The sequence below is a fragment of the Lepisosteus oculatus genome, unplaced genomic scaffold (genome assembly GCF_040954835.1).
Source record: "Lepisosteus oculatus isolate fLepOcu1 unplaced genomic scaffold, fLepOcu1.hap2 HAP2_SCAFFOLD_67, whole genome shotgun sequence".
NCBI classification, from domain to species: domain Eukaryota; kingdom Metazoa; phylum Chordata; class Actinopteri; order Semionotiformes; family Lepisosteidae; genus Lepisosteus; species Lepisosteus oculatus.
In genome coordinates, this window is record NW_027168224.1 from 1,015,001 (window position 1) to 1,028,674 (window position 13,674).

At 43.0% G+C, this 13,674-nt stretch overlaps 1 non-coding gene across 1 annotated transcript; it reads left to right on the forward strand.

Moving 5' to 3' along the window:
• Window positions 1–7,592: 7,592 nt before the first annotated feature.
• Window positions 7,593–7,674, forward strand: trnas-acu (transfer RNA serine (anticodon ACU)). The gene has a single exon. It is a non-coding gene; the product is annotated as a tRNA-Ser (tRNA).
• The last annotated feature ends 6,000 nt before the right edge of the window (window positions 7,675–13,674 follow it).

The window sequence follows — 13,674 nt, forward strand, 5'->3', positions numbered from 1 at the left end:
AGCTGTTGTTATATGATGTTTATTTTCAAATTTTGAAAAATCAAAGGATTCTAGCTTTCTCCCCTTGCAGGCATCGGACACAGAGAACCTCATGGTTTTCCTAAAAATCATTTTTTATGTTCCCTGGTGTTTCAAACTTAGTTTTAATTTCTTATTATGTTAAAAACAGGGTAATACATTTCTAATTGGACTATAAATAATGTCATATTGTCTGCTATAAAACTGATGTTTTCAACTCTATTCTAGAGATTCTAGAATCAACTAATAGAGAATTGAAATAAAAAAGGGCATAAGAAGACATTACCAACAACGACCACAAGATGGAGATAGTGTCTAGACATTACCAACAACGACCACAAGATGGAGATATTATCCAAAGAGGCAAGAGGGCAAAGCCGCGATAAGGTAAAATCATTTTTTGAAAGAGATTGCTGTCAGAATGCACATCCGTATCCCAAACAGAATCTCTAGTAAAATATGATCATTTGTGAAACAGGCAAATGAGTGTCTGCTACAATATGATTGCTACATATCTGCATTTGTTGGTTTTTAAGGAGTAATAGTGGAGGGGGTTTAAACCTGCGATCCCGTGTGTTGAAGTATTTCACAACACTACCCCTAGCACATCTGGAAATAAATCCTCATAATGATTATTGCCCTGGGCATGTACCAAAAAATCAGTGAGCATATATATATATATCACTGTGTTGAAGCTAGAGACACAGAATAAGTGCAAACACATCCTAGCTACAGTGTAGTTCAGGTGGGTAGCTGCGTCAGCATGCGTAGGCTGCAAAGGAACAAGTAATAGGTTTATTCCATGCTGAAAAAAAGAAGAAAGAGAACACAACGTTTCGGCCGTGGAGCCTTCTTCAGGTGTGAGAGAGACAGGGCAGTAGGCAGAGGTAAAGTAGCGGGAGAACAAAGGTTGGGAGGGAGGAGGAGTGAGAGGCGGGAGCAGGGGACAGAAAGAGAGGCCAATCAAGAGGTGTGAAGTCAGAATGGGTGCAGAGAGGTGTGAAATGAAACTTCCAATGAATGGAGAAAATTTAAAAGAACAGTAGTCTGTTATTAAGGGAAGGGAGAATGTGTGATCCTAGCTGAAGAATAATTTTAGTTTCGGTGGTCTTTCTGATGTATGAGTTCGGAAAAACGTTTTTGAGAACAAAGACGGAGAGATTAGAGTGGTCGTGGCCGTCAGAGGTGAAATGAGAAACAATGGGCTTGGAGAGATCTTTAATCTTCACAGCCCTGACGTGTTCTCTGAAGTGGTCTCCGAGTCTCCTTCCTGTTTCTCCAATGTAGATGGCTGGACATTTACTGCAAGAGATACAGTAAATGAGGTTGCTGGAAGTACAAGATGCTGTCTGGGTGATCCGGAATTGTCCTGAGGGGCCTTGAATGATTGTGGTGGTGGCTGTGTACTTGCAGGTGATACAACGAGCTCTGTTGCAAGGGAAAGTGCCTGGTGTGGATGGTTGTTGAGGGCAGTCAAGGGAGCTGTGAACAAGGAGGTTACGCAGATTAGGTGGTCGGCGATATGAGATGATAGGGTGATCAGAAAAGAGGGCCCCAATGGAGGGATCATCCTGTAGGATGGAAAAGTTGTGGTTAATGGTCCTGGGGATAGGAAGTGTGTTAGGGTGGTAAGGAAGCACCAAAGGAATGTGGTTGTTACGGCGGGAGTTCCTGATCGGGTTGATGGTCCAGGGGGTGTTTTTGGCTGGGGCAAGGGCCCTGTCAATCACACTGCTGGGGTATCCTCTGTTGATGAAAAATGAATACATTTCGAGGGCTTGGTTCTCGAAGTCGATGTCATCGCTGCATAGTCATCGTAACCTAAGGAACTGTGAAAAAGGAAGAGAGTTTTTAGTATGGTTGGGGTGAAATGAGCTGTACAGGAGGTAGCTGTGTGAATCCGTGGGTTTGTAATAAACTGAAGTGGACAGTCGGGGGTAGTTGATAGACAAGTGGATGTCTAGAAACGGAAGAGTGGTGGAAGATATGTTAACCGTATATTTGAGGGACGGGTGGAAGTTGGTTAAATGGTGCAGGAAGAACTCAAGCTGATCGCTGGAGCATGTGGCGGCACTGACGCAGTCATCAATATATCACTTGTAGAGGTCAGGGACATAGCCAGTGTAGGAAGCGAAGAAGCGTTCTTCTACCCAGCCGAGGTCAGGGACATAGCCAGTGTAGGAAGCGAAGAAGCGTTCTTCTACCCAGCCGACAAAAATGTTGGCATAGCTGGGTCCCATTCTGGTGCCCATGGCAACTCCACTGACCTGTTGGTAAAAAAGATTATTGAAAGAGAATGCGTTCAGTGTGAGGACCAATTCTGCAAGGCGTACCAGGGTGTGGGTGGGTGGATCAAGCACTGTGTGTTTGTCCAGCGTGTGCTTGAGGGCTGTAAGGCCGTCATTATGGGGAATGACGGTGTACAGAGATGTGATGTCCATGGTAAAAATGTGGCATTCGGTACCCTGAAATTGGAAATCATTGAAAAGTTGGAGCGCGTGGTTGGTGTCTTTGATGTATGAGGGAAGATCTTCAACCAGCGGTCTCATGAGGCTGTCGAGAAAGGCTGAGATGTAAGTAGTTGGACAGTTACATGCTGATACGATGGGGCGTCCAGGGGTGTCCGGTTTGTGGATTTTGGGGAGGAGGTAAAATTGAGATACCTGTGGATGTTCCATGATGAGCCGATTCGCCTCCTGGGGGAGCTCGTTACTGCTGATAAGAAGGGAAATGGTGGATACCACTTCCTTTTGGTAGTCAGTGGTAGGGTCCTGTTGGAGAGGGAGGTAGGCAGAAGTGTCAGTTAGTTGTCTAGAGGCTTCAAAGATATATAGATCCTTACGCCACACCACAACAGCACCTCCTTTGTCCGCTGGTTTGATGACGATATCATCCCTGTTGCGGAGAGACTGGAGCGCCTGATTTTCTCCTTGGGTGAGGTTAGACCTATGTTTACTGGGTATAGAGAGTGCCTTGGGAGCTTGATTAGTGCATTGGTTGATGAAATAATCAACTGGTGGAAAACGGCCAGAGGAGGGAGTCCAACAGCTCTGTTTGGGATTAATGTTGTTAATGACATCAATAACCGGGTTATAAAGGAACAAGTAACAGTGTTCCTGCACCTTTGACCTCATCCAGAATGTATCGTTTTTTGAAAGGGATTGCTGTCAGAATGCACAACTGAATCCCAAACAGAATCTCTAGTCAAATATGATCATTTGTGAAACAGGCAAATGAGTCTCTCAGGTGCACATTGCTCATTTTCAGACACAATTATGCAATACTTTCACCATGCGTTGAGCAGTAGGGATTAAAGATACCAGAGGTAAGGTTTAAAAGTGATTCTGAGGTGCAACACATCGGCGATACAGCTAGGCATCTGAAATGCGGGGTTTGAGAGCCCTTCAGGGAACACCGTACCCTAAAGGTACCAGAAGTCCACTAGTATAAGCATTAAGTCACTGTCACCCCTGTTACAATGTGATTGCTACATATCTTCATTTCTTTGGTTTTTAAGGAGTAAGAGTGCAGGAGGTCTAAATCTGCGTTCCAGTGTGTTGAAGAATTTCACAACACTACCTGTAGCCCATCTGAAAATAAATCCTCATTTTGATTATTGCCCTGGGCATGTACCAATAAATCACTGAGCATATATATATATCTCACTGTGTTGAAGCTAGAGACCTGTATGTAATAATATGATGCTAAAATTTTATTTTCATATATATTAATGTAATAAATGATTGCTTATGCTTTATAAACAAACCTAATTAAAATAAAAGCTTAAGTTTTGTATTTATCTTGTACCATAGAACATGATTTTCTTTGTATTTCAAGCCCACAAAGTGTCCAAATGACGCACTACATGATATAAGGAAGATTATCACATGCATATCGGTATTATCTTTCTTATGAAAATGCATTCCTTTCATTACCTTTTACTTTTTAAAATGAACTCAAATTGTGTATAATGTAATAATTTAAGTAGAATAGATTCTAATAATATAATGATCCAGTGTGTTGCACTACTTCACTGCTTCACTGCTCTATGCCGTCTGGAAATAAATCCTCAGACTGCTTACTGCCCTGGGCATGTACCAATGAATTACAGGAGCACATCTATATTTCACTGCGTTGAAGCAGGAGACACACAATCACTGCAAACACATCCTAAATACAGTGTTTCATCACCTTTGACCTCATCCAGAACATATCATTTCTTGAAAGGGATTGCTGTCCGAATGCACATTCGAATCCCAAACAGAATCTCTAGTAATATACGATCGTTTGTGAAACATGCAAATGACTGTCTCAGGGGCCCATTCCTCATTGTCAGACACATGTATCTTGTACCATAGAACATGATTTTCTTTGTATTTCAAGCCCACAAAGTGTACAAATGTTCTATGATCATTTCTTTCAGCATTAGGGACTAAATATACCAAACGTATGATGCTAAAATCCTGAAAAAAGGATGTGCTCCATCTCGTCAGTAGATTGGATTCCAAAACTGATTTGGGTCAATATACATTACCTTTGAAGATAAGGTACAGTCTACTGTAGGGAACCATCAACTGAGAAAGCATTGGCCTTCCCTGGGGGTCAGGTAGGTGCAAAAGATAAACCTTTATCCTATCTTTATCTTAAGATAAGTGGCCAAGCAGTATTTTTCCAAGTTTCACCAAGCTCATCATGTTGCCATAATAGACAAAGTTCTATAAAATGTTAAATAACTTTAAAAAAAAGCATCTTGGTCTTTCAGTACTGTACAAGGTGAATTAAACTGTCCCTGGTAATAAAAAGTAATTAGAAGCATCCCAGAAACTTTATCTCTAGAAACATTAGCTGTTTTATATCATGTAATTTAGTGTGATGTTGTCAGAATTCAAGGACATTATCACACACAGAAATTGGTTCAGTTAAATCTAAAAAACACAGCTAAACATGGGTTTAAATGTAAAATAGAAGTCTTACCTCTTGTCAAAAGATTTAATTCAAGAAGCGATGTAATAAATGATTGCTTATGCTTTATAAACAAATCTAATTAAAATAAAAGCTTAAGTTTTGTATTTATCTTGTACCATAGAACATGATTTTCTTTGTATTTCAAGCCCACAAAGTGTCCAAATGACGCACTACATGATATAAGGAAGATTATCACATGCATATCGGTATTATCTTTCTTATAAAAATGCATTCCTTTCATTACCTTTTACTTTTTAAAATGAACTCAAATTGTGTATAATGTAATAATTTAAGTAGAATAGATTCAGGTAGGAAATATAGAGTCATGATGTTTATGGCTGACATCATTTCACATGGGTGAATTTTAAGCTAAGAAATAAAAACATTTACAATGAAGATACCATTGCTTAATTTTTAATGCCTTTAAAAAATAAATACCTCCTGAGAATAATTTGCCACTCCCAGATCCTTGGTAAGGTACTGTTTGAATCCAATCAGGAGAGGAGCATCCAGGGAGTGCTTTCTATAGAGTCCAGCTTGGGCCACTCTCTTCCGGCCTGCTGATACTTTTTAACTACTCAGGGCCTGTAAAGATATAAAACACCGGTTTAAACATTTTATACCTATAAGACAAATTAGAATTTTAGTAAAAAATACATACATCTGAAAAATAAAAAGTCTTACTGCTGATAGAGTTCTTCAGAGCTCACATCTTCCCCTTCCTTATCCGTTTCTGTTTCAGTTTCTAGAGCAGCCTCTGGCATCTCTTCCTCCTGGACAGCGGCCTCTTGCTCAGGGCCGCTGGAATGCAGGTAGATTCTTTTCAACATGCTTTTACATAATATGTTGTAACAATGATTTCAAAAAGAAACTACAGAAGCCTTACAGATTAAAAATATCTCACCTTGCCGATGTGTCTTCAGGCTTCCCATGTACAAAAAGGCCCAAGGACTCTAGCAGCCTTACAACCACTATCCTGTTTGCCTCACCAGACACGATCTCTATTCTGTGGTAATCCACGATGACCCCGTTCTTCAGGTGATTCATCATGTCCTCCCTCGCCTGTTGAGAGGCCATCCTGATCTCTTCTGCCGTGGCGTGCTTCATACATGCCCTCTTCAAGTGAGCAGGAAGCTGATCAAAAGTATTCAGGCACATCTTGCACACCAGGGGAATCCTCGCGGGTTTCCTTTGAAAATAAATAATACCATCTTTGTATAGAAACAAGCTTAGACTGATTTCTTAAATTATCCTTAAAATTCTCTCTCATAGTTTGAGCATAATGATTTTATTGCATTTATATAAGAATTGCTCATTGCTCCAAAATAAATAATGGTTTCATAAAAAAGTGAACACTTACTTGGTCTCAGTCACAGACTTTCCAATAGAAGCCATTGTGGAGTTCAGCAACTGCATGTCCTAGAAGTGGGGAAGGAATTTTAAAAGAGAAATTGAATTACAATACAGAAGCAATGGCTGAGGGATCACTGAAATATATATATATACAAATTCCAAAGACTGAGTCCATATAGAAACAACTACCTTTCATTTTCAGCATAAGAAAAAAAAACATTATCTTCCAAACCATCATAAAATTGTCCCTTCTTCCAGACTCTACTTCTCTCTTGTAGTAGTATAGCAGACCTTTCCAGGTGAGCAGATCACAGAGTCCGAAATGAGCTTCCTCCATCAAGCAAAGTACCTGAACATGACTCTGTCTTCATAAAAGCGCCCCTGTAATAAAGAAATTAAATCCGAAATCAAGAGGGCAGTTGCCTACTGAAATACAAGAAGTCATCAATTTTAACCTAGCAACACATTAAAGGCTGCATCTATACAAGTACGATTCTAGAAATGCTCACCAGATTATGTTTTAAGAAGGAACTGCGCCTCAGGTTCCGCCGAGATCTTAACTCGGATGGCAGGATTCAGAGTCCGGAGTGTGGACTGATGGCGCACGGAGGGTCCACATACTGTGGATCCCTCAGTGATCTTCCGCGTATTCAAAACGCCAGCGTGTGACTCCCCTGTCCCCGTGACCTCATTGCTCTGCTCTCTCCTCTGTGCAGCAGAGCCCGACTCATGGTAAAGTGAAACAAAATATGCCCTCAACGTAAGATTTACTCTGGAGCGAGGATAGATGTTACCTTTTTATCATTGAACAGGATGTATGTGATGTGGCGACTAGGTTCAATTTTGTATCCTCTTTAAAAGATTAAGGACTGGGGTGAGCGTGATTTACCAACCTTTCAGCTAAGAACCCGACGTGCGCACCGTTTAAGCTGCATAGACTCGGTCGTTTAACTCTTCTCCATTAGCAGGGTTAAGGTTAAAGAAAAAAAACATTGCTGACTTCTTTTTTTTTTTGCCTGCCGCTAGCGCTGATTAGCAAGGTTTGTATTTCATGTTTTGCAAGTTGCATCCATTTTAAGAAAAACAAGTCGCGTTAAAGACAGGAAATGAATACTTGTATTTAATTAAGTCCAGCCGTAGGCGGTTGTCCGTAAGGACCAGTTCTGTTCGAGAAGACAGAACAAAGAAGGCACCGCTGGGATTCGGACCCAGGATCTCCTGTTTACTAGACAGGAGCGCATTACCCATCAAGTTTCGACGAGGTGGCCGAGTGGCCAAGTCGATGGACTACTAATCCATTGTGCTCTGCACGCATGGGTTCGAATCCCGTCCTCGTCGCTTTCCATGTCTGATATGTGTGCCTGTTCGACGTTGGTCCTCCTGTTGTTTGCTCCGGTACTAGAGCCGTACATTTTCTAGCGGTGGCTGAACATGGTATAGTAGGCTAACGTCGGTATCGAGCAGTGGCAGTAACAGTATTTACGTGCCGCTGCTGCCAAGTGGCTCTGGGTTGAGACCGCGTTTTCACTTACTTGCACGGAGAAACGGAGAAAGCGATTTTTGACAGTCTCTCGAGAGACTGCGCTAGGTGTTTAGGGATAGACTTTGTCAGTTCCCCCTGGGATGATGGCCTCTCAAATAGTTTGTGATTCCTCTAGACGTTTATACACTAGAAGCCTGCTTCGTGGCTTAAATCCAAGCTAAGGAAACGAGTTAGAGGTCTGATGCAGAACTGCGAATTCAATGAACGGGAACACTACAGTACATTGCACTGTATGTGTGAGGAAAGCTGCCCCCTTCTGTCCCTTGTCGACCGAACAGAGGACTGTAAAGGGTACCGCCAAGAAACTTTAGGATGCTGGTTGGAATCCAGCTCCAAAGAAGCCCCTTTGGGTGTTATGTCATCAAAAAGTAAGAACAGCGAATCTCCCTTTGATCAAAAGCGCAACAGAACTGTTTTCCGTGGAGCAGGTTTCAGACCCGTAGACCTGTTTTATTTGTAGGGCAGGGAGCATTCCCAAACGCGAATCTCCTGTGTTAGAAATGCTTTGGGCGGCGTGAAGTGAAAATAAGAAGTGGGCTCCAGATGCACATGGAAGCAATCAAGTGTTTCATCCGAGCTGTTTCAAAGACTGCTCAACAGCTTTCCTTTCACAGAGGCGCAACGATTAATGATGGGGGTGCACCCTTCAATGCGCCTTACGACTCTAGGGAGTGATTGAGACGATTCGTAGCGTGTGCTCATTTCCCTCTATTCCCCGTGTTGCAGTGGTGGGATGACGTAAATTACTGCTTCGACACGTAACGGCATTAGAATCAAGTGCAGGAGCTGAGGGCTTTAGTTTTGTTTCGTTTTCCATGGCGTTCGTAAGCGCGCAAATCAAAGGCAATTCCTGCGTCTAACACGATTGTAAATGCTTTTGAAAGTGCAGTGTGGTGCAGCTTGTAAAATCCTTGTCCACATTTGTGGTTTGTTGATGTTTTTCTGTCTGCCAAAGTTGCATTTTGACATCCGGACGGGGAGACTTTATCATTTGAACGTGAAGCCAGCCTTAAACCCTCTGAGGCGTGTCTGTCTGCCGGCACGTATTTTGTGAAAGGTATTTTTTTTTTAACGGAGAGCGACTTAGAAAAAGTTTCCGCAGCCACCTCGCACTCCGTGTTAGATTAAAGGAGGAATGCGGCAGCGGCGAGGTCTCTGTAGTCATCAGAAGAATCAGTTCTTCAGATAACCACACACTTTGTGTTCGCACCTCTGGTGCTCTACTTATGCCTTTGAAAACCTAATGAATAAAGCTGAAAGAACCGACACGATATGTAGGTGCTGGTAAAGCACGCAGTAAAGAACTGTTAACAGCAAGGGTTTCAGTGGGTTAACTGAGGAGAAGGCGTGATCGCTAATTGTTGACTTTGTATTTGGTGTTAGAAACACTCTTACTGTGCATGACGTGCAACAAATGTAGCCACAGAAATTGCATCACGCTTTCATGTATGCTATTGCAGACACCAACGTTGCCTAGATAGAAAACCGAAAAAGCCGTGGGTTTGCTTGCTGGTCTGAAGGATCTCTCTTCGAATATCTATCATTTGTCAATGGAAGTAAAAGGCGCTGCAATCTCATACGTTCAGAATCAAACTCGCAGCTGTTGTTCGACTTTATTTCTTGACTAATTACAACTGAGTGTTGCATGAGCAGTTACGTAAACTTGTCTGGTATATTTGAACACAGATGCCGTTCTTCAATTAAAACTAACAGTACATTGTCAGGGACATTCAGTTCTATAAAAACAAGAGACAGACAAGAGAATATTTCTACCTTTCATGTGGACTACGTGTTGACTTACTGATCAGAATAATTGAAAAGTTCGGGTCATAGCCGATGCAGTGCGTGCTAATTAGAACAACAGCAACGCTGAGCTCTCAGCACCGTACTGAGCCCAGGTGTTTTTCTAAAGCTGTCAGGTGCAGTTCATTTACAGTACGCCCCGTGTCTCAACGGTAGGACGAAGTCAAATACTGCCTCGACACGCAACAGCATTATAATAAACCGCAGGACTTGAGGGCTGTTCTCTTTGAATGTTCCAAGTCATTCGTAAGAGCGTAGGTCAAGGGCCATTCGTGCATCTCCTGTAACTCGAGTAAAAATGCTATTCAAAGTGCAGTGACTGAAATCGTCATCCACATGTCTCCGTTGTTGATTTCTTTCTGTCTAAGAAAGTTCTATTTTCATGTCCGAACGGGGAGACTTTATCATTCCAACTTGAAGCCACCCTTAAGTACTCTGAGGTGTGTGTCTGCTTACACGTATGGCGTAAAAGGTTTCTTAAACGGAGAGCGAACTTGAAAAAAGTTGCCGCCGCCGCCGCCTCGCACTCCCTGTTCGATTGTAGCAAGAAGCCAACAGCTGGCATATTCGCTGTAATCGTGGACGAGTGGTTAAGGCAACAAACTTGAAATCTGTTTGGGTCTCCCTGCGCAGGTTCAAATCCTGCCGACTACGGTGTCCTTTGCATTTGCTCTCGTGCGTGCGTGTAAAAGGACCAGCGCTGTTTTGTTTTCGCTGGGACCTTTAACACTCTTAATCGCCTGGACCCGCAGCCTGTGAAATCGATTCTTCAGCACCCACTAGTGACGCTTTGCAGCTGGACGCAGATAACGATGCTTTTCTGCAACGAGCTTTCCAGCTGAATTTTCTCGGCAGCTCCATACTGAACCTGTTCTCCATTGCAACATAGCGGAGGCTCGTCACGTCTATAGCAAGGCTGTGTAGGACCGCATACGCCACAGTGACTTGTACACAGACCACATGAAAGGCAAGCAAAATACACTTTTAAAATTCCAAAGACTCACAAGGTCAGAGGAACAGCGATGACCTGAACAGATCTGTTACAGAAGTCTAGGTTGACCTTTTTAGAGCTGTAATTGCATTTTTGTTTAATAGAAGATCAAATCTACTCGCATGTACCAGCACCTTACAGTTTATTGATGTTAATTCTGTTTAAGTAATAAGATTGCTAACGATGTTGGACTTTAGATGTTGGTGTTTTTTAGAACAAATTGCTTACACTTCTGTGAGGAATACGCAGTACGTGCCATTGTCAGTCATTGCTCACCATACCTGTAACTTCCTCAAATGGTGAAGGTCCACAAACATAAATGAAAAAAACCCTTGTTGTAGATGAGGTGCACAAAAAAGCAGCCCCTGATAGTGTATAACACATTTATACTATTGCAGAGACACATGTAACATATATATATATACTGTATATATATATGAAACAGAAATAGAAACAGAAACAGGAATCGCTTACTCACCTGGAGAATCTCTGTAGGAATATCTAGCATTTATCAATGGAAATAAAAGCTGCTTTAATACAGTGCATGTTCAAACTCAAACCCTCAGCTGCTGTTCTTGTTTGTTTTGGGACAAATTGCAACTGAGCATGGCATGAGCCGTTACGTACCCTTATCTGTTAGGGAATTTCAAGGGAGGAGTTAGGTCAGAATGGGTAGGCTGCAAAACAACAAGTAAAGATTTATTCCAAGATGAAACGTTGTGGCGATTTTCTTATCTTTTCAGCATGGACTAAACGTTTATGTGTTCCTTATATGCTATATATGTATATATTAGCACCAATGTCGTTCTTAAAAACTAACATGAAATTGTCAGGGACATTCAGCTATATACAAAGACGAGACAGACAAAGTAATAATTCTGTATTAACGTGGCCTACATATTGACGCAATGATCGAACTAACTGACATGTTCTGATTCAGATCCCCTGCAGTTCATGCCAATTAGAACAATAGCAATGCTGAGTCCTCCCCACCCTACTGAGCACAAATTCAGCTGCTCTCCAGTTCTGTTCTGCATGTTTTTTCATTGCAATTGAGCTCGGAGCTGGAGATGATCTCCATACAGTTCTGTGTTAACTAGCCCGCACTTGCGTGCTAATTTATGGGTTGTGGCAAATGCTTTTCTATAGTTCATATACATGACGGCAACCTGTTACCGAGGAACCTGAGAGGTTTAAAAGCCTTACGAGCCAGGCAGGACTCAGACCTACAATCTTCTGATCCAAAGTCAGGCGCGTTATTCATTACGCCACTGGCCCATAGAACATGCGCTTGGACTCCACCACAGAGAGCTCTACACTGCTACTAGTAGTACACTTCCCCATCTAAATTTTCACAGCAAGAAACTTGTGTTTCCTACTATTTTTATCAGGTTTAAAATATCATCTCCTTAAAACAGAAAAAGTGTTGTGTCGTGCTGAAATTCCGATTGATTTTGAATTCAAAGAAAAAAGGTTTTCTTCCAAAACACCATTAAATTGTCACATCTTGCAGACAATAGGTGTATTCCATGTTGAAAAGAGAAGAAAGAAAACCATGGAGCCTTTTACAGGTGTGAGGCTTCTTCAGGTGTGAGAAGACCTCACAGCTGAAACGCTGTGTTTCCGTTCTTCTCTTTTCAGCATGCAATAAACCTATTACTTGTTCCTTTGCAGCCGAGGCATGCTGACGTAGCTACCCAGCTGAACATCTTGCAGACTCTACAGTACTTCTCTCCTGTAGAAGTAAAGCAGGGCTTGCTGGGTGAGCTTTTGCTCCGGTAAATTAGGTCACGTGTCATGTTAAATCACTTCTTCTAAACACAACATTTTCTGGTGCTAGCTTTCCCCATGAAAAGAGACTGTCACGACCACCAGCCAGCGGAGATCAACACGTAAGCGAGCCAATCAGCACCAGCAGCGGATTACTACTAACAAGCGCCGCCGCACGAGTTAACACACCTGCAATTGCTCTACCGTGCGGCACGCCGGGTTATTTATACCATTCGCACCTGATTCCCGTTGCTCGGTATTGAGTTCTCTTCTTGTTGCTCAGCCTAGCGTTCTCACCCCTCTTTTGCCTTCCTGGAATTCTGCCTGCACCTTTTGCCTTCGGACTTCGGATCTCGTCTCGCCCTTTGGTTTGTTTGCTATCATTGCCTGTTTTGGATTTGACCCTGAAGCTCTCCTTTCGACTACGATTCTGTCTCACGTTTTGGATTGTTCGCCACCAGTGCCTTTACCGGATCTCGACTTACCTTCGCCTTCGGACTACGGCTCAGCTCCTGGATTTGCTCGGTACGTTTACTTACCTCCCTGCGACTCCTGCATCTGCATCGGATCCTTTTCACCTCTACAGAGCAGCGTTACAGAATACCGAGCCAGATTATGGATCCCGCAGACGCACAGACCCTTCGTTCCCTTCTCCCGCAGCAATCCCAGACCATCGCCCAGCTTCAATCTTCTCTCCAACTGCTCACTAACCAAGTCGCCTGGCTTTTTTCTTCCCCTGTTTCGCCGGCTCCCGCACCGATTCCTACAACGCCTTTTTTTCAAACACCTGCTCCAACCACCGCGGCCCCGCCCACCACTCCCTCAACTTTACCATTTGTTCTCCCGGAGAAGTATGACGGCAATCCTGCAGGCTGCAGGGGCTTTATTGCCCAGTGCTCCCTGGCTTTTCAGCTGCAGCCTGAGCGTTTTTCTACTTCTCGACAGAGGATCGGATTCGCACTTTCCTTGCTCACAGGCAAAGCATTGGATTGGGCTGCAGTATTGCTTGCTAGAGGAGAGCAGCTGTTCTCTGACTTTCAGCTTTTCGCTGACCGTCTCCAGGCGCGTTTTTCTCAAAGCAACCCGGATTTGACTTGCCTTCGGCTTTCCTCTCTTCGCCAGGGCGACAGACCACTGCAAGATTATGTGGCTGAATTCCAAGCCCTCGCCACGGAGTCTGCCTGGAACCCGGAAGCTTTGGTTTGCCTCTTCGCTAAGGGTCTCTCGGAGG